The 18,041-nt window shown below is 43.9% G+C and overlaps 1 long non-coding RNA gene and 1 other non-coding gene across 2 annotated transcripts; both read right to left on the bottom strand.

The window, feature by feature from the left end:
- Window positions 1-13,265: 13,265 nt before the first annotated feature.
- LOC147944469 (uncharacterized) lies at window positions 13,266-14,186 on the bottom strand. Its single transcript, XR_015598077.1, has 3 exons — window positions 14,040-14,186; window positions 13,713-13,775; window positions 13,266-13,627 (listed from the first exon to the last, which is right to left on the bottom strand). It is a non-coding gene; the product is annotated as an uncharacterized LOC147944469 (long non-coding RNA).
- Window positions 14,187-17,282: 3,096 nt separating this feature from the next.
- On the bottom strand, window positions 17,283-17,389 carry LOC147944470 (small nucleolar RNA R71). The gene has a single exon (XR_015558606.1). It is a non-coding gene; the product is annotated as a small nucleolar RNA R71 (small nucleolar RNA).
- Between the last annotated feature and the right edge of the window lie 652 nt (window positions 17,390-18,041).

Here is an 18,041-nt window from a genome sequence, read left to right on the forward strand (position 1 = left end):
TAAATAAAACAGTCCTCTGTGTGAAAGAAATTTGTAAGAGGATTCAAGATTTAAACAAAACACAACTATGAAATGCAATGATATTTACAAGTGAAGGTGATGGTTGGTACCTTAGGGATTGTGGAAGAAGTTGTCCACATCCATCTGCATGCTGTCATAGGAGTAGTTGGGGTCTTGTTGGTGACTTGGAGATGGAGTTTGGGGCAGCTCGACTATGGCAACCGACCTTGACTCGGTCGAGTACGTGTCCGAGTGGGGGGGGGGGGTCGAGCTGGACTGCAAATCTCAAATGGCTATCCCTTCCTCTTCTATTCAGACTCCCTTGCTTCCCTGACCATGAAAACACTAAAGCAAAAATCAAAATACCAAAATTCCAAAGCAATATATACAGGGATACCTTAGGGACTTCCTCCCTAGTGAGCTTGTTTAAAGTCACTAATCTTGACTTTTGATTGCCTTTTCAGGCTTGAGTTAGAGACCAAGGAGGTGATGAAATCCCCCTGGTTCTACTTGATAACCTTTGTGTTCCTTTTTGATCACTACCTCCTTAGCACTTGAATCATGTTTCTTTTTAACCTTGAGCTTTGACCTTGCTCTCTTCAAAGTCCTTTTGTTCAGCTTGACTTGGAGATCCTTGACTAAAGCAGTCAGTTCTTGAACAGAATTCTTAAGCTTCTCCACTGAATCTTCTTGAAAGGTTAGCTTACCCCTTGAAGCAGTTTCCTCACTTGAGACCTCATGATCCTCCTTTCTTTTGATAGTGTAAGGTGGATCATATTTTGAAGGCAGATTAGTGGGATTGTTGATGTCAAACTTCATAGTGAAGTCTTCAGTCAGGTGGAGCTTGATAGTCCCCATCTTCACATCAATAACAGCCCCAGCTGTAGCTAAGAATGGCCTTCTGTAACATCCGCGAACCAGAATTTGGGATTTTGGAAGGAGTGTCGATCGACACCCTAGTGGCATCGATCGACACCACTAATTTCTGGGTTCGACCGGTTTGATTTAATTGCCGAATTGGTTCGGTTTGGTTCAATTAAATCCCTAAATCGAGTTATAAGTGTCTTAGGACGAATTTTAGGGTTTCAGAGTCTCATTTTGTCGCCGTTGAGTGAAAAGAAAGAGAGAAAAGAGAGAAAAACGTTTTCTGAGATTTCTGGGCTTGTTCTTGGTGATTTTGGAGAGATCTGAGGCTGTAGGAGGGTTAGCTGTTGCTGGAATCGAAGGGGAAGCTTCTGGAGGTGTTGTTTTCCACGTTTCTCAATCCAAACTTCTTGTTCTTGAGGTGAGTGCTTGACCATGGTTGATCTAAGCATGAGATCTCTCTTGTTTGTGTGTTCTCTTTGTGGTTTGTGTTGTCTTGTTGCTTGGGTTCGTTATTTGTGTGATTTCTAGTGAATTCCGAGATGGTTAGACTTGATTGGAGTCGATTTTGGGTTGATTGGAGTCGGAGTTCGTCGCTGGGTTTCGCGCAGATCGTGTCTGCAGAGGAGGCATCGATCGACACTCAGGAGCATCGGTCGACACCAATTTGATGGGCATCGGTCGACACTGTTTGGCATCGGTCGACACCTTGTTGTAGCATCGATCGACACCGTTTGGCATCGGTCGACACTAGTCTTATCCGAGACTTGTTTTTCTGGTTTGATGTATTGTTGTGTGTTGTTTGTTTTGCTTGAACTTGAGGGTCTCATCTGCTTGTGTGTATAACCCAGTAGATGGGAGGATGGCCTCACTAAGTATTTATGATAATACTTACGCATCTCAATTGTTGTTTGTGGTGTGCAGGTAAAGGAAAAGTGTGATCGTGGAATCAAGGGCTATGAGGAGGAGGATGTTCTAGAGACTTGATTGATTGTGGTCTAGCTGTTGTTAGGTTGCTAGATTAAGTCAAAGGAACATTGTAGGATGTTAGTTGTTGGTTATCTCTTTATTTGATTGATGTTATTGGTTATTGGATTTGAATGTTGGAATTCTGTTGGTTTAATGAAATTTGTTTTATTTGATTATCCGCGGTTATTGACTGATGTTAGGATGTTAGTGGGTATGGGACCACTAGTAAATAAAGGTATTTAAAAAAAAAAACGGGAAGGGTTGTTTCAATTTGGTATCAGAGCCCTTACGGTTCTAGGTCTACGGTTCATTGTGCTTTTGCTGTTGATGTTTAGGATTACATGCTATAATTGATTGTGTGATTGGCAATTGTGTGTGGCATGAAGTCCTAGAACATCCTCTTCGAGCCTGATTGTGATTCCACGGTGAGTTGTGTTTCTTGTGTATTAGAATTATTGTTTGCTTAGCCTTCTGTTCTTGGATGATACAGATGGTTAGGGGTGAGGATGCTGTTGGTCGCGGTCGTGGTCGTGGGCGTGGTCGTGGTCGTGGTCGGGGACGAGGTCAGGTTCCTGAGGCCAGTGTGAGTGTAGCCCAGAGCATGGCCAGTGAGGAGGTGGCGGAGTCACAGGTTCATCCTAGTGTGTCTGGAGACCAGGCTGGTTTGGGTGACGGCAGGGCGGATGGGCCCGGTGTCGGTCACGGTGTTGCCCCGGGTGTGGGGGTTGCAGCGGGAGGTGCTCCAGGCAGGGAGGATGTCTTGATGGACTTGCTAGCTCAGCTAGCTCAGGCTTTGCAGCGACTTCCAGCAGTTGTGCCGCCAGCGGTTGGTGGGCAGGATCCAGTAGTGCCGCCAGTGGGTGGTGGACAGGTTCCAGTGGTGCAGCCTGCAGCGGGTTTGCAGGCAGGTGTGCAGCCGGGGGCCGAGGTAGTGGATGCTCAGTATGTTCGGATGATGGAGCAGCTGCGGCATGTGGGAGCAGGGTATTTCTCAGGAAGTACCGATCCGAGTGTAGCGGATGAGTGGAGAGAGCGGATGGAGGATATTTTTCTTTCGCTTAGGTGTCCCGACCGGTACAGGGTGGATCTGGCAGTGTTTTACTTGTCAGGAGATGCTCGTGTGTGGTGGAGGTCGGTGACAGCACGGAGGGTGCAGAGGGGTATGTCTTGGGGAGATTTTGTGGGGGAGTTTAACTCCAAGTATTTTCCTCAGGAGGCACTTGATCGTATGGAGGCACGGTTCTTGGGTCTGACTCAGGGGAACCGTACAGTGCGGGAGCTGAATACAGAGTTCAGTCGGCTTGTAGGGTATGCAGGCAGGGCATGGGAGCCAGAGGCGGCTCAGGTGCGGAGGTTTTTGTTGGCTCTGCAGGATGATTTGAGGACTCGGTGTAGAGTGAGGAGTTATGCTACGAGAGCGGAGTTGGTTGAGGTTGCAGCTGGGATAGAGGATGACTTGAGGTCACAGGTGGTTGTGGTCGGTTCTTCAGTGCAGCCACAGCAGTCTCAGCCGTCTTCTGTTCCTAGCAAGGGCGGCAAGCCTGCGCAAGGGCAGAAGCGGAAGTTTGATGCTATGCAGAGGTCGAGGCACGGGGGTGCGAGATGCTTTGGGTGTGGTAGTAGGGACCACAAGGTGACTAGCTGTCCACAGAGAGGTGAGCAGCGGGCAGTGACAGAGCAGCGGGCGGTGACGGAGCCGCGGACCGATACTCGAGTGTGTTACTACTGCAGAGAGACGGGGCATATCAAGCCTCGTTGTCCCAAGTTGCAGCAGAGGGCAGTAGCAGTGTTGCAGGCTGGAGCTCAGCCAGGGGTGCAGCACGGTGTGCAGCACGGTGTGCAGCCGGTGGGTTGGATTGAGCCGACGACTCAGGTGTACTCGACCCAGGAGCCCGGTGGCACTAGTGCAGGAGCGATCACAGGTACAACTTCTGAGATTCGAACTTAGTCAATTCAATAGTTCAGATTATATTTGTTTTGCTTGTGGTCAAGTGTTAGGTTCTCAACACATGAGATTTGTGTAGGGACCTTGTTGGTGGGCGGGTTTAAGTCCCATGTTATGTTTGATTCTGGAGCTTCTCATAGCTTCATTACTCCGGAGTGTGCCGTGAGTGCGGGGATCAGAGGGGATTCCGGAGAGCGTTCAGGAGTTGTCAGAGTTGCTGGAGGCAAGTTTCTGAGGGTTATTGGACGAGCTGGAGGAGTTGATATTCAGATCGCAGGAGAGTCGTGGCCAGCGGATTTGCTTATCAGTCCAGTGGAGTTGTATGATGTCATTCTTGGTATGGATTGGTTGCATCGGTATAAGGTGCATTTGGACTGCTATCGGGGTAGAGTGGAGTTTGAGCGTCCAGGAGGGAAGTTGGTTTTTCAGGGTATCAGACCGACTTCGGGGAGTCTCGTGATCTCAGCCGTTCAGGCAGGGAAGATGATCGAGAAGGGCCGTGAGGCTTATCTGGTTACTATATCTATGCCAGAGTCAGTGGGGAAGTCTACGGTTAGCGGTATTCCGGTTGTGGAGGACTTTGAGGATGTGTTCCAGTCATTGCAGGGATTACCACCATCTCGGTCGGATCCTTTTACTATTGAGCTGGAACCGGGGACGATGCCGTTATCCAAGGCTCCTTACAGGATGGCTCCAGCAGAGATGGCAGAGCTGAAGAAGCAGCTGGAGGATTTGCTGGGCAAGGGTTTTGTCCGTCCTAGTTGTTCACCGTGGGGAGCTCCGGTGTTGTTTGTTAAGAAGAAGGACGGGAGTTTTCGGTTGTGTATTGACTACCGGGGTTTGAACCGAGTTACTGTGAAGAACAAGTACCCTCTCCCGAGGATTGATGAGTTGTTGGATCAGTTGAGGGGTGCTACTTGGTTCTCCAAGATCGACTTGGCTTCAGGTTATCATCAGATCCCTATTCATGAGGCAGATGTGAGGAAGACAGCCTTCAGGACGAGATATGGGCACTATGAGTTTGTGGTGATGCCGTTTGGGTTGACAAACGCGCCAGCTGCGTTTATGAGATTGATGAACAGCGTGTTCCAGGAGTTTCTGGACGTGTCAGTCATCATTTTCATCGACGACATCCTGGTATATTCTAAGAGTCCTGAGGAGCATGCAGTACATCTGAGAGCAGTGTTGGAGAAGCTGCGGGAGCAGAAGTTGTTTGCTAAGCTGAGTAAGTGCAGTTTCTGGCAGCGTGAGATGGGGTTCTTGGGTCATATTGTTTCAGCTGAGGGAGTTTCAGTGGATCCAGAGAAGATTCAGTCCATCAGGGAGTGGCCGAGGCCGCAGAGTGCCACTGAGATTCGGAGTTTCCTGGGGTTAGCAGGTTACTACAGGAGGTTTGTTCGGGGTTTTGCGAGTATGGCTCAGCCGATGACTAAGCTTACAGGGAAGGATGTCCCGTTTGTGTGGTCACCAGAGTGTGAGGCAAGTTTTGCAAGTCTCAAGCAGATGTTGACTACCACGCCGGTGTTAGCATTGCCTGAGCAGGACGAGCCTTATGTTGTGTATACAGATGCTTCTAGAGTGGGGTTGGGTTGTGTACTTATGCAGCAGGGGAAGGTTATAGCTTATGCTTCGCGGCAGTTGCGGAAGCATGAAGCTAATTATCCTACTCATGATTTGGAGATGGCAGCAGTGATCTTTGCTCTTAAGATTTGGAGATCCTATCTGTATGGTGGGAAGGTACAGGTATTTACAGATCACAAGAGTCTGAAGTATATTTTTACTCAGCCTGAGCTGAAGTTGAGGCAGAGGCGTTGGATGGAGTTAGTAGCGGATTATGATTTGGACATAGCTTACCATCCTGGTAAAGCTAATCTGGTTGCAGATGCCTTGAGTCGGAAGCGGGTGGCTTCGGCTCAGGAGCAGGATATGGAGGTGTTGGTAGGTGAGATTAGTGCATTGAGTTTGTGTGCTATCTCACAAGAACCTTTGGGTTTGGAGGCAGTTGATAGAGCAGATTTGTTGAGCAGAGTGAGGTTAGCTCAGGAGAGTGATGAGGGGCTGGTGAATGCCTCTAAGGCTGCGGGTGCAGAGTATCAGGTTTCTGCTAATGGTACTATCCTTGTGCATGGTCGGATCTGTGTGCCCAAGGGTGAGGATTTGAGGCAGGAGATACTGAGAGAGGCTCATTCGAGCAAGTTCTCTATTCATCCAGGGGCGACCAAGATGTACCGTGATCTCAAGCGGTATTATCACTGGGTCGGGATGAAGAAGGACGTAGCTGACTGGGTGGCGAAGTGTGATACTTGCCAGCTGGTGAAGGCGGAGCATCAGGTTCCTGGTGGTTTGTTACAGAGTTTACCCATTCCAGAGTGGAAGTGGGATTTGATCACGATGGACTTCGTGGTAGGTTTACCTGTGTCGAGGACGTTTGATGCTATTTGGGTCATTGTGGACCGTTTGACTAAGTCTGCACATTTTCTGGCCATCAAGAAAACCGATGGAGCAGCGGTTTTGGCCAAGAAGTATGTGAGGGAGATAGTCAGATTGCATGGTGTACCTGCTAGTATTGTGTCTGATAGAGATTCCAAGTTCACTTCGGTGTTCTGGAGGGCATTTCAGGCAGAGATGGGCACGAAAGTGCATATGAGTACAGCCTACCATCCTCAGACGGACGGTCAGTCAGAGAGGACGATCCAGATTTTGGAGGATTTATTGAGGATGTGTGTGCTGGATTGGGGTGGTCATTGGGCAGATCACTTGAGTTTGGTGGAGTTTGCTTATAACAACAGCTACCAGGCTAGTATTGGGATGGCTCCTTATGAGGCCTTGTATGGGAGGCCGTGTCGTACACCATTATGTTGGACTCAGGTGGGGGAGAGGAGCATATTTGGTGCAGATTTTGTTCAGGAGACCTCGGAGAAGATTCGGGTTTTGAGGCTGAACATGAAGGAGGCTCAGGATCGGCAGAAGAGTTATGCTGATAGGAGGAGAAAGGATCTTGAGTTTCAGGTTGGTGATAGAGTGTACCTCAAGATGGCTATGTTGCGGGGTCCGAACAGGTCATTGACAGAGACTAAGTTGAGTCCGAGGTACATGGGACCGTTCAGAGTGGTTGAGCGGGTGGGACCAGTGGCATACCGGCTGGAGTTGCCTGAGGTTATGCGTGCGTTCCACAAGGTATTTCATGTGTCGATGCTGAGGAAGTGTCTTCACGAGGGTGATCAGTTGTTGGCTAAGATTCCTGAGGATCTTCAGCCTAACATGACTTTAGAGGCGAGACCAGTGAGGGTGCTCGAGAGGAGAGTCAAGGAACTTCGGAAGAAGAAGATTCCTTTGATGAGAGTCCTGTGGGACTGTGACGGAGTAGAGGAGCAGACTTGGGAGCCCGAGGCGAGGATGAAGGCAAGGTTTAAGAAGTGGTTTGAGAAGCAGACCGCTTGAGCTTGTCTAGCCGGGTCCGAGTTGTAGTCCGTGGCTGGAGCGGGTACGGAGTATTCCAGCCCATCTCTCTTGATTTTTGGTCGCTTAGGGGTGGTTGGTTGTGCGACTAAGTATCAAGATGAGGTGGTGCTCGGGATGCGGGTTGTTGGCTCCGGTTGTTGTATTTTTGGTTTTTCTGATGTAATTTCGTTGAGATTGTAACGATTATGACATTTTGAAATTAATAAGATGAGTATTTTTCTTTATGTTTGACTGTTGTTGTCATGGGAAAAAGAGAAATAGCTCGGGTTTCTATTTTTGGAAAGTTTCCATAAATAGAAAGTTTCCACAAAAGGAAGGTTTCCATAAATAGGAAGTTTCTAAAATGGGAATGTTTTGTGGAAATGTGAGGTAGATCTAGCCGGGAGATACTCGTTAGCATCAGTATTTGTTTTGCTCTAGGCCGTGTGGGCCTAACTCACATGATAACGATAGCTCGATGGACTTTGTGGCCAGAGAGTGGGAGTGGTATGTTGCTTCGGATGACGATCCGAGAGCGCGCTTGAGGGTGACGACCCAAGAGCGGGATATGTGAGGCTCCCTGGATACCGTAGCTGTGAGCCGAGGCTCGGCAGTGAGCCGGTATGTCTCGAGGGTTGCGAGCCGAGAGCGGGGGAGTGTGTGCGTGTGACTTCCTGGATGCCGTAGCTTAAGGCGGTTGGCCTGATAGCGAGCCGGCATGATTCGTTGGTTGCGACCACGGACGGGGGAAGCACTGAGTTGTGAGCAGATAGTGTTATGATGCGAGTATATTGGCTAGAGGGAGACCTCGAGGGTCAGTCGGAGGTGTGCGGGCTGTTGCGACAGTGGCACGGGAAACCTTGACTGATGGTGTTTAGTCCGGTCTGGGGACGTGCGGGCCGTGATGACGGTGGCACGGAGGTCCTTGGCAGATGGACGGTATTGCGGGATTTGGGGACGAATCCGTATTGGTGGGGGAGAATTGTAACATCCGCGAACCAGAATTTGGGATTTTGGAAGGAGTGTCGATCGACACCCTAGTGGCATCGATCGACACCACTAATTTCTGGGTTCGACCGGTTTGATTTAATTGCCGAATTGGTTCGGTTTGGTTCAATTAAATCCCTAAATCGAGTTATAAGTGTCTTAGGACGAATTTTAGGGTTTCAGAGTCTCATTTTGTCGCCGTTGAGTGAAAAGAAAGAGAGAAAAGAGAGAAAAACGTTTTCTGAGATTTCTGGGCTTGTTCTTGGTGATTTTGGAGAGATCTGAGGCTGTAGGAGGGTTAGCTGTTGCTGGAATCGAAGGGGAAGCTTCTGGAGGTGTTGTTTTCCACGTTTCTCAATCCAAACTTCTTGTTCTTGAGGTGAGTGCTTGACCATGGTTGATCTAAGCATGAGATCTCTCTTGTTTGTGTGTTCTCTTTGTGGTTTGTGTTGTCTTGTTGCTTGGGTTCGTTATTTGTGTGATTTCTAGTGAATTCCGAGATGGTTAGACTTGATTGGAGTCGATTTTGGGTTGATTGGAGTCGGAGTTCGTCGCTGGGTTTCGCGCAGATCGTGTCTGCAGAGGAGGCATCGATCGACACTCAGGAGCATCGGTCGACACCAATTTGATGGGCATCGGTCGACACTGTTTGGCATCGGTCGACACCTTGTTGTAGCATCGATCGACACCGTTTGGCATCGGTCGACACTAGTCTTATCCGAGACTTGTTTTTCTGGTTTGATGTATTGTTGTGTGTTGTTTGTTTTGCTTGAACTTGAGGGTCTCATCTGCTTGTGTGTATAACCCAGTAGATGGGAGGATGGCCTCACTAAGTATTTATGATAATACTTACGCATCTCAATTGTTGTTTGTGGTGTGCAGGTAAAGGAAAAGTGTGATCGTGGAATCAAGGGCTATGAGGAGGAGGATGTTCTAGAGACTTGATTGATTGTGGTCTAGCTGTTGTTAGGTTGCTAGATTAAGTCAAAGGAACATTGTAGGATGTTAGTTGTTGGTTATCTCTTTATTTGATTGATGTTATTGGTTATTGGATTTGAATGTTGGAATTCTGTTGGTTTAATGAAATTTGTTTTATTTGATTATCCGCGGTTATTGACTGATGTTAGGATGTTAGTGGGTATGGGACCACTAGTAAATAAAGGTATTTAAAAAAAAAAACGGGAAGGGTTGTTTCACCTTCCCAAGATAAGAGGGTCTTCAGGCTCTTGTTCCATGCTCATGATTGCAAAATCAGTTGGGATCCTTGCTTCTCCTATTTTGATAGGGAGGTTTTCAATCACTCCAACCACATCCCTCTTGGATCCATCTGCTAGACTGACATAGTAGTTGCTGTCCTTGAAGTCCTCATACCCCAACTTCTCAGCCACTGAGTATGGCATCAAGCTCACTGAAGCTCCTAAATCACAAAGGCACTTATTGAAGTGCATGTAGCTGATGGAACAGGGTAAGTTGAATGAGCCTGGATCTTCAAGCTTTGTTGGGACAATAGCTTTCCCAATCTCTTTCAAATCCTTCATATCTTGGTCATGAGCCCTCTTCTTTGACATCTCAAGTAAAAAATCCTGATAGAGAGGGTATGGAGCATACTGTTCCAAAGCAGGTCCTCTCTCTTCTTCTTGGTAAGCAATGATGACCTCTTGTATGGCCGTCACTTCCTTCTTCTCAATTACACCCTCTTCTTTCAAGGCTTTCTCTTTCTCTTGTTGCAAAGCTATCTTCTCCTTTTTCTCAATGATCTCCCTGAGTTGTCTTATCTTTTGTGCCTTGAAACGCCCTGGGAATGGTAGAGGTGGTTTGTAAGCAGGAGGAATGTATCTAGCAGGCTTAACAGCTTCTGTGTCTTCAACTCGATCAGTCACTCGATCAGGTACTCGATCGTGTGTGTGGTCGAGCACCTGGTCAAGTTGTTTCTCTGCTTCAGTCTGCTCAGTAAAACCTTCACTCTGGGCTTCAATTAGTGATAAATCCTCCCCACCTTGAACCTCACTGCCCTCAGTGACATATTCCTCATGGAGATGGATAGCTTTAGCAGTGAACTCCCTTTGGTTTTGAATAGCTTGTTGAGGATGTTGGTGTGGCTTAGGAGGTAAAGTAGAAGCAATGGAGCTCTCCATGTACTGGAATGAAGAGGTCAGACTCTCAAGCTGGTGACTCAGGTCATGAGAATAGGAATTCAATTTTTGGTTCAGCTCTTCAAACTGCCTTGCCTCCTCAATCTGCTGATTGGCTTGCCCAAGCAATAGTTGTTGCATCATGGCTCTTAAGTCAGGTTCTTGGGCTTGGTAGGTCTGAAACGCTGGAGGGTGACACCATTGAGTCTGGAAACCTTGTTGCTGGTGCATGGGTGCATAATAGAACTGACTGCCTTGAAACATGGTTACTGACTCGAACAGACACTCGGTCGAGCACAGGCTCGAGTTTATGGTCGAGTCGACTGGGAAGTGCTGTCTATTTAGATCCGGCGTCTGACTCGATCAGGTGCTTGATCACAACTCGGTTGAGTGGTGGTCGAGTTGATGGTCGAGCTGGCACCTGAAACTCAATCAAAGACAAGCAGGAGAAGAAACAAGAGCAGTAGTGAACAAGTGGTTATACGAACTTAATCTTAGACTAATATGGATCCTAAATGTCACAAAAACACACTCAAATGGGCAACGGCGCCAAATTGAAACAAGCTTTTTGTTTATGTGGGTGATGAATGAATGATGATGAATGTATGCAATGGTGAGATATGAATGGATAGATGGATGGGTGTTTCAATTCCCCTTATGTTGTTGCAGTATAAGAGGTATCAATCCTAAATGAGTGTTTGTGAACAATTAAGATATGTATATGAATCTAAGTTAAGCCAAATGCAAAGATTGTTTGTCACTAACAATCCTAAGATGAAAGTGTAAAGATGCAGAAAGTAAAACTACAAGAACTAAGAACTAAATGTGAATGGAACAGAATGATTATGACTATATGAAGCTAGAACAGAAATAGAAACTACTATGATGAACTAATGCAAGACAATAATGAACAGGACAATGAGTAAATGAAACAAAAATGCAAATAGGAATGAAACAGAACAATCACAAATCATAAACAAGAGTTCTGGGGATGAACTCGAGCAAGCACTCGAACGAGTGTAGGTCAAGTACAGGGTCGAGCTGGATAAATCCGGGAAACAGAGCAACACAATAAAAACAGAGCAATGCAAATACGAATCAAACAACAAGCAAGCAACAGGATTAAGACTTAAAAATTAATAAACAAAGAAGGTCTTGAGGAGGGATTCATGGGCTGAACTAATCATTGTGGTTATCTAACTTGGTCAACAAATCTCAAGCAAACTTTGAGCTAATCTCTAGACATATAAATCTAAGACAAGTTTCTTCCACTCTCATGGCAAGAAACAATCAAACCTATGCTATTCTAGACTTGTTCTCACACAGTAAAGAATCTACACAAGCAGGCATTAAGCAATACATCTCAAACCAAACAAGACCTCTAATCTCTTAGCAAGCCTAATGGTAAGCTCTTGATCTAGCCTTATCTATGCTCCTTAAACATTGGTGTGATGCTAAGATGCTTGAAATCAAACCCTAACCTCTCAGTTCAGGATCAGCATTAAGACCATCTAGCCTAGAAGAGATCTACAACAATCAAGCTTGACCAAATCACACAAACCACAAGATCAATCCAGCCTAATCCATCCTCAAGATCCTAAAGAACTACTCACAAGAACACATGATGAACAAAGTCAAAAACCCAGAAAATATTGAAACTTGCATCAAATGAAAGATAACACAGAGATCTACAATATTCATGAAGAAATAAAACTCGAAATCTTTATATCTTGAAAGTTATGAAACCAACAAAATACAAGAATCTAGTCTTTTCTCTCTAAAACAAGTACAAAATCTAAGGAGAATAAAAAGTGTAAAAAGAATAATTCCCAAAAGGGTAAAAACTAGGTTTAGAGAATATCCAAAGCTGGACTCTTTTGGTGGCTGCAGGTACAAGGCTTTATATAGGAGAGGGGGTGGAAGCCCTAAAAATACTAAAAGACAAAATAGTCAACGGCTCGGTCAACTCGACCTGTGCTCGGTCGAGTGGCAGGTCGAGCTGGCTTCTTTCATGCATTCTCCACTCGGTCGAGTCCTCCTCAGCACACGGTCGAGTGTCTGGTCGAGTGTGCGGTCGAGTTGGACTCTGGACCTTGTTGTTTCAGCCTTAACTCTCTTGCTTTCCCTTCATGGTTGCTTCACTTCTCTTCAGCATTGCTTCCAAGCTCCTTAAGCTCCAAAATCACCTGAATATGCATGAAAAGATGCAAATGCAATGCATCTAAACTATAATGCATGATTAGTGCTAAAGCTACACAATAATGGCCTAAATGGATAGCAAAAAATGCAAAAGATGTGAATAAACTAAGGGAAAACAAGGTAAAATATATGAACATCACGTATGTACTTGACGATCATTCCGCAAATACATTGGTGGAGAATCTTCTACCGTCAAATTCATCCTTGAAGAAATCCTACAGCTAAGTTTTATATCATTCACTAAACAATCAAGTCCAAAATCTTCAATTACCATCTCAGCTAAAACCTTATATGTGATATTCTCATCTACTTCCACTAGTAAAAATCGGTTATATAGTTACATAATATAGATACGTTAAAATTTGTAACAAAATATATCTACAATTAGTTACTAAATAGTGACTAATTTTTAGAAAGCTGATTTTGTGACTAATTTGTTACTTTTCGTAGGAAGATTAAGACAAAAAGCTACAAGGTAAAGTTGAAACAAATTTGCCACAAGATTTGGGACATAATATTTTGTAGCACATGGGCGATTGTAGGGATTTGTAGTATAATATTTTAAAAAATTCAAAATTATGGTCCTACGAATGAGTTGTAACAAAATCTACAATTCGTGTAGCATAAGTTGTAGGGAAAATATCTACAAAAACTTGTAGCAATGTAAGGACAACGAATATGTGGCTCTTTATTACACCAAAGTGAAGAAAAAATGTAAGGACAACGAATTTGTTCACTATATGGCTCTTTATTACACCAAAGTGAAGAAAAAATGTTAACTTACAAATTTAAGATCGAAGCTGACTTAATCAATTCTTAACACATTAAACACATGTACAAGAAGTTACAAATGATTAAGTTAGATACCATTACATAGCAATCTTCCCAGTGGATCTAACCAACCGATCAATATGAGCATGCAAATTCCACACTACACATTCGAGATATTTGACTCTCTTCTTCAATGCTATGACTTCCTTTTCAGAACTTGTTGTCGAAGGCTCTTTCTGTATTAAACCTTGTCGATAATTGTTACACACTGTTTTTCCTTCGTCAAACTCAATGTCATCATCACCTTCATCCATAAGGTCTGTCAAAACATGAAATATCATTACATTAACCTCCATTGACGAAAAACATAATAGATAAATACACATAGAACTGAATTTTCTCACCAGCATTCTCGACATATAACTGGTAAATATCTTTCACATGAGCAATAAATCTTTCATACTATCCTGCAGCTTACACAACAAAACAAATAGGGCCTTCTACAATAATATTTTATATCCAGATAACAAACAAGTATGGTAAAATTTCTTGTTTTCAATAAGATGAAGAGGTTGATAAAACAATATTTCACCACAAGGGGATTTTTATCCAAACCAAATTGTTCGTACTATAAAATAAATTGGCTTCCCCTAATGTTGGAATATTCACTCTAAACGATAGAGTCAAAAACACACTTGAATTCGAGGATGTTCTGCTCATAAGTGGCATACCTGTGATGTCGATTACTTTTCAAATAGAATTTCTGCTTGGCGGCGGCTGGCACGACAAACAAGCGGGTCGGTTATAGTGTTAAACGGCTTGTGTGAGCTTCTGATGGTAATGTCCTGGGAATGGGACGGCAGTGGAGGAAGAAGAAGGTTGTGCGATCTAGGCAAAGATACCCTAAATAGGGGAAGCCAAATATTACTCTAAAAGATACAGTATTGAGTATCATCAATATAAGGCATACAGTCCAACAGACCAGGAAGCCCAAGTTCCTTTCATATAATGTTCAAACCAAAAAAACATAGCAAGCCCAATACGAATAACAAATCCCAACTAGCTTGCATCTGCACTTTTCTCACGTCTATTCACATTCAATACTTACCAAGTGGGTAAGTAATTCTCACTTTTGTAACAAAGTAAACTCAGTCCTTAATTACTGATGGGTTTCGAAGACTTTGATATTTTACTTTCTTCAAGATTTCTTTCTCTGCCTATATAACTTCTCTTTATGCTTTGTACCATTGAGATTAAATAAACACTCAACCTTATACATCTAACTCCAGATCGAAAAAGCTTCTAAATCTCTGGTAATTTCACATTTAAGGTATGGTATGTAGGGTTAACTTCACACACATGTTTACCTAAGGTAGAAAATAGTTTCTCAAAATAGGTTGTGATGTTCATATATTTTACCTTGTTTTTCCCTTAGTTTATTCACATCTTCTGCATCTTTTGCTATCCATTTAGGCCATTATTGTGTAGCTTTAGCACTAATCATGCATTAGAGTTTAGTTGCATTGCATTTGCATCTTTTCATACATAAACAGGTGATTTTGGAGCTTAAGGAGCATGGAAGCAATGGAGAAGAGATGTGAAGCAATCATGAGGAGGAAACAAGGGAGTTAAGGCTGAAGAACCAAGGTCCAGAGTCCAACTCGACCGCACACTCGACCAGACACTCGACCGCGTGCTGAGAAATCGACCGAGTGGAGATTGCACGAGAGAAGCCAGCTCGACCAAGCCACTCGACTGAGCACTGGTCGAGTTGACCGAGCCGTTGACTACTTTGACTTTTTGTATTTTTAGGGCTTCCACCTCCTCTCCTATATAAAGCCTTGTACCTGCAGCCACCAAAAGAGTCCAGCTTTTTAGATATTCTCTAAACCTAGTTTTACCCTTTTTGGGAATTATTCCTTTTGCACTTTTATTTTTCTTAGATTTTGTACTTGAAAAAGACTAAATTCCTCAATATTGTTAGTTTCATAACTTTCTTAATATTGAGAATTTGAGTTTGATCCTTTCATTAATATTGAAGATCTTTATTTCATCTTTCTGATAATGCAAGTTTCAATATTTTCTGGGTTTTTGACTTTGTTCATCATGTATTGTTGTGAGTAGTTTCCTTAGGATCTTGAGGATGGGTTAGGCTAGGCTTTGTTTGAGGTTTGTTTGCTTTGGTCAAGCTTGATTGTTGTAGATCTCTTCTAGGGTAGATGTTCTTAATGCTGATCCTATATCTGAGAGGGTAGGATCTGATCTTAAGCTTCTTAGCATCACACCAATGTTTAAGAGGCATAGATAAGGCTAGATCTAGAGCTTACCATCTTGCTTGCTAAGAGATTAGAGGTTTTGCTTGGTATGAGACATATTGCTTAATGCCTGCTTGTGTAGATTCTTTACTTTGTGAGAACAAATCTAGAGATGCATAGGTTTGATTGATTCTTGCCATGAGAGTGGAAGAAGCTTGTCTTAGATTAATGTGTCTAGAGATTAGCTCAAAGCTTTGCTTGAGATTTGTTGGCCAAAGTGTGATAGCCTCATTCATTAGTCTAGTCCATGAATCCCTCCTGAAGGCCTTCTTTGTTTATTGATATCTTAGTCTTAATCCTGTTGCTTGCTTGTTGTTTGATTAGTTCTTGTGTTGCTCTGTTTTTCTAGCATTGCTCTGTTTTCCGAATTATTCTAGCTCGACCCTGAACTCGACCTACACTCGGTCGAGTGCTTGCTCGAGTTCATCCCCAGAGTTCTTGTTTATGATTTGTGATTGTCCTGTTTCATTCCTGTTTCGTTTTAGTTGCATTCATTTAGTTTTCAGTTCATTACCTGTCTTGCATTAGTTCATTAGTAGTAGTTCCTACTTCTGTTCTTGCTTCATTACTGTTACAATCATTCAGTTTCATTTGCATCTAGTTCTTAGTTCTTGTAGTTTATTTTCTGCATTTTACATTTCCATCTTAGGATTGTTAGTGACAAACAATCTTCACATTTGTCTTAACTTAGATTTATATGCATATCTTAATTATTCACAAACACTCATTTAGGATTGATACCTCTTAGACTGCAACAGCATAAGGGGAATTGAAACACCCATCCATCATTCCATTCATATCTCACCATTGCATACATTCATCATTCACCACCAAATAAAAATAACTTGTTTCAATTTGGCGCCGTTGCCCATTTGAGTGTGTTTTTGTGACATTTAGGATCCATATTAGTCTAAGATTAAGTTCGTTTATACAATTGAATCTTCTGTTGTTGGGTTGCAGTTCCATTTCAGGTATCACTCGACCAGTCACTCGACCACCACTCGACCGAGCAGTGATCGAGCACTTGATCGAGCCAGAAGCCGTGTACATTTGGACACCACTTCCCAGTCGACTTGACCCCCCAGACGAGCCTGAGCTCAATTGTGAACCTGTTCGAGTCTGTACTCGCGTTTGTTGATGCACACAAGGTCTAAGGGGAAATATAATCTTCAAAGGCCTATTGACAACATACATAGGAAGCCAAAAGGTTTGGGAAATCAGAGAAGAAGGGTAGTTCAAGTTCAGCAAGAGGATTCAGTGATCATGGAGCAACAAGCTAACCATGAGCAGAGACCTAGGCACATTGGTGCTGGAGATGCACCCAACACCCACAACCAAAGGGCTGGTATTGTGCCTCCAACTGTAGCAAACAACAACTTTGAGATCAAGAGTGGATTGATCTCCATGATTCAAGCTAACAAGTTCCATGGGTTGCCAATGGAGGATCCACTAGATCACCTTGATGAGTTTGACAGAATCTGTGGTCTTACAAAGATCAATGGAGTGAGTGAAGATGGATTCAAGTTGAGGCTCTTCCCATTCTCACTTGGAGATAAGGCACACCTTTGGGAGAAGACTCTTCCTACTGGAGCAATAACCACATGGGATGCTTGCAAGAAGGCTTTCTTAGCCAAATTCTTCTCCAATGCAAGTACTGCTAGGTTGAGGAATGAGATTTCTGGGTTTGCTCAAAGAAACAATGAAAGCTTTTGTGAAGCATGGGAGAGGTTCAAAGGATTTCAGACTCAATGTCCTCATCATGGCTTCAGTAATGAGTCACTCTTGAGTACATTGTATAGAGGAGTACTTCCCAAGATAAGGATGTTGCTTGACACAGCTTCTAATGACAACTTCCTCAACAAGAATGTGGAAGAAGGCTGGGAATTAGTTGAGAATCTTGCTCAGTCAGATGGCAACTATAATGAGGACTATGAAAGAACCATAAGGAGTTGCTCAACTGATCAAGAGGAAAAGTACAAGAAGGACTTGAAGATGGTCAATGAGAAGCTTGACAAGATCCTTCTTAGCCAACAAAAATCTATTCACTTCATTGGTGAAGAATAGGTTCCAGCTCAAGAGGGGGAGACTGAGTTTGCTGAGTTATGCTACATGCAAAATCAAGGAGGATTCAAAGGCTACAACCAAGGAGGTTTCAAGAACAACAATCTCTCTTATAGGAGTACCAATGTGGCCAATCCTCAATGTAACACCCGTACCGTCGCAAAAGACGGAACAACATGTAATCCATCCGTTCTGGCCAAAAACGTTTCTTTCTTTAAGATTCACCAACGAACAAACTTCAAACTGCAACTCTTAGACTTACTAACCTAGGAAAAAGGGAAAAGGGGGTGAGTAAACAAGTTTACTCAATGAGGAGATCAAACTCTGCCCACTGGACATACAATAATCACGTTCCAA

This window comes from Camelina sativa, chromosome 5 (genome assembly GCF_030686135.1).
Source record: "Camelina sativa cultivar CO46 ecotype springtype chromosome 5, ASM3068613v1".
Lineage (NCBI taxonomy): Eukaryota > Viridiplantae > Streptophyta > Magnoliopsida > Brassicales > Brassicaceae > Camelina > Camelina sativa.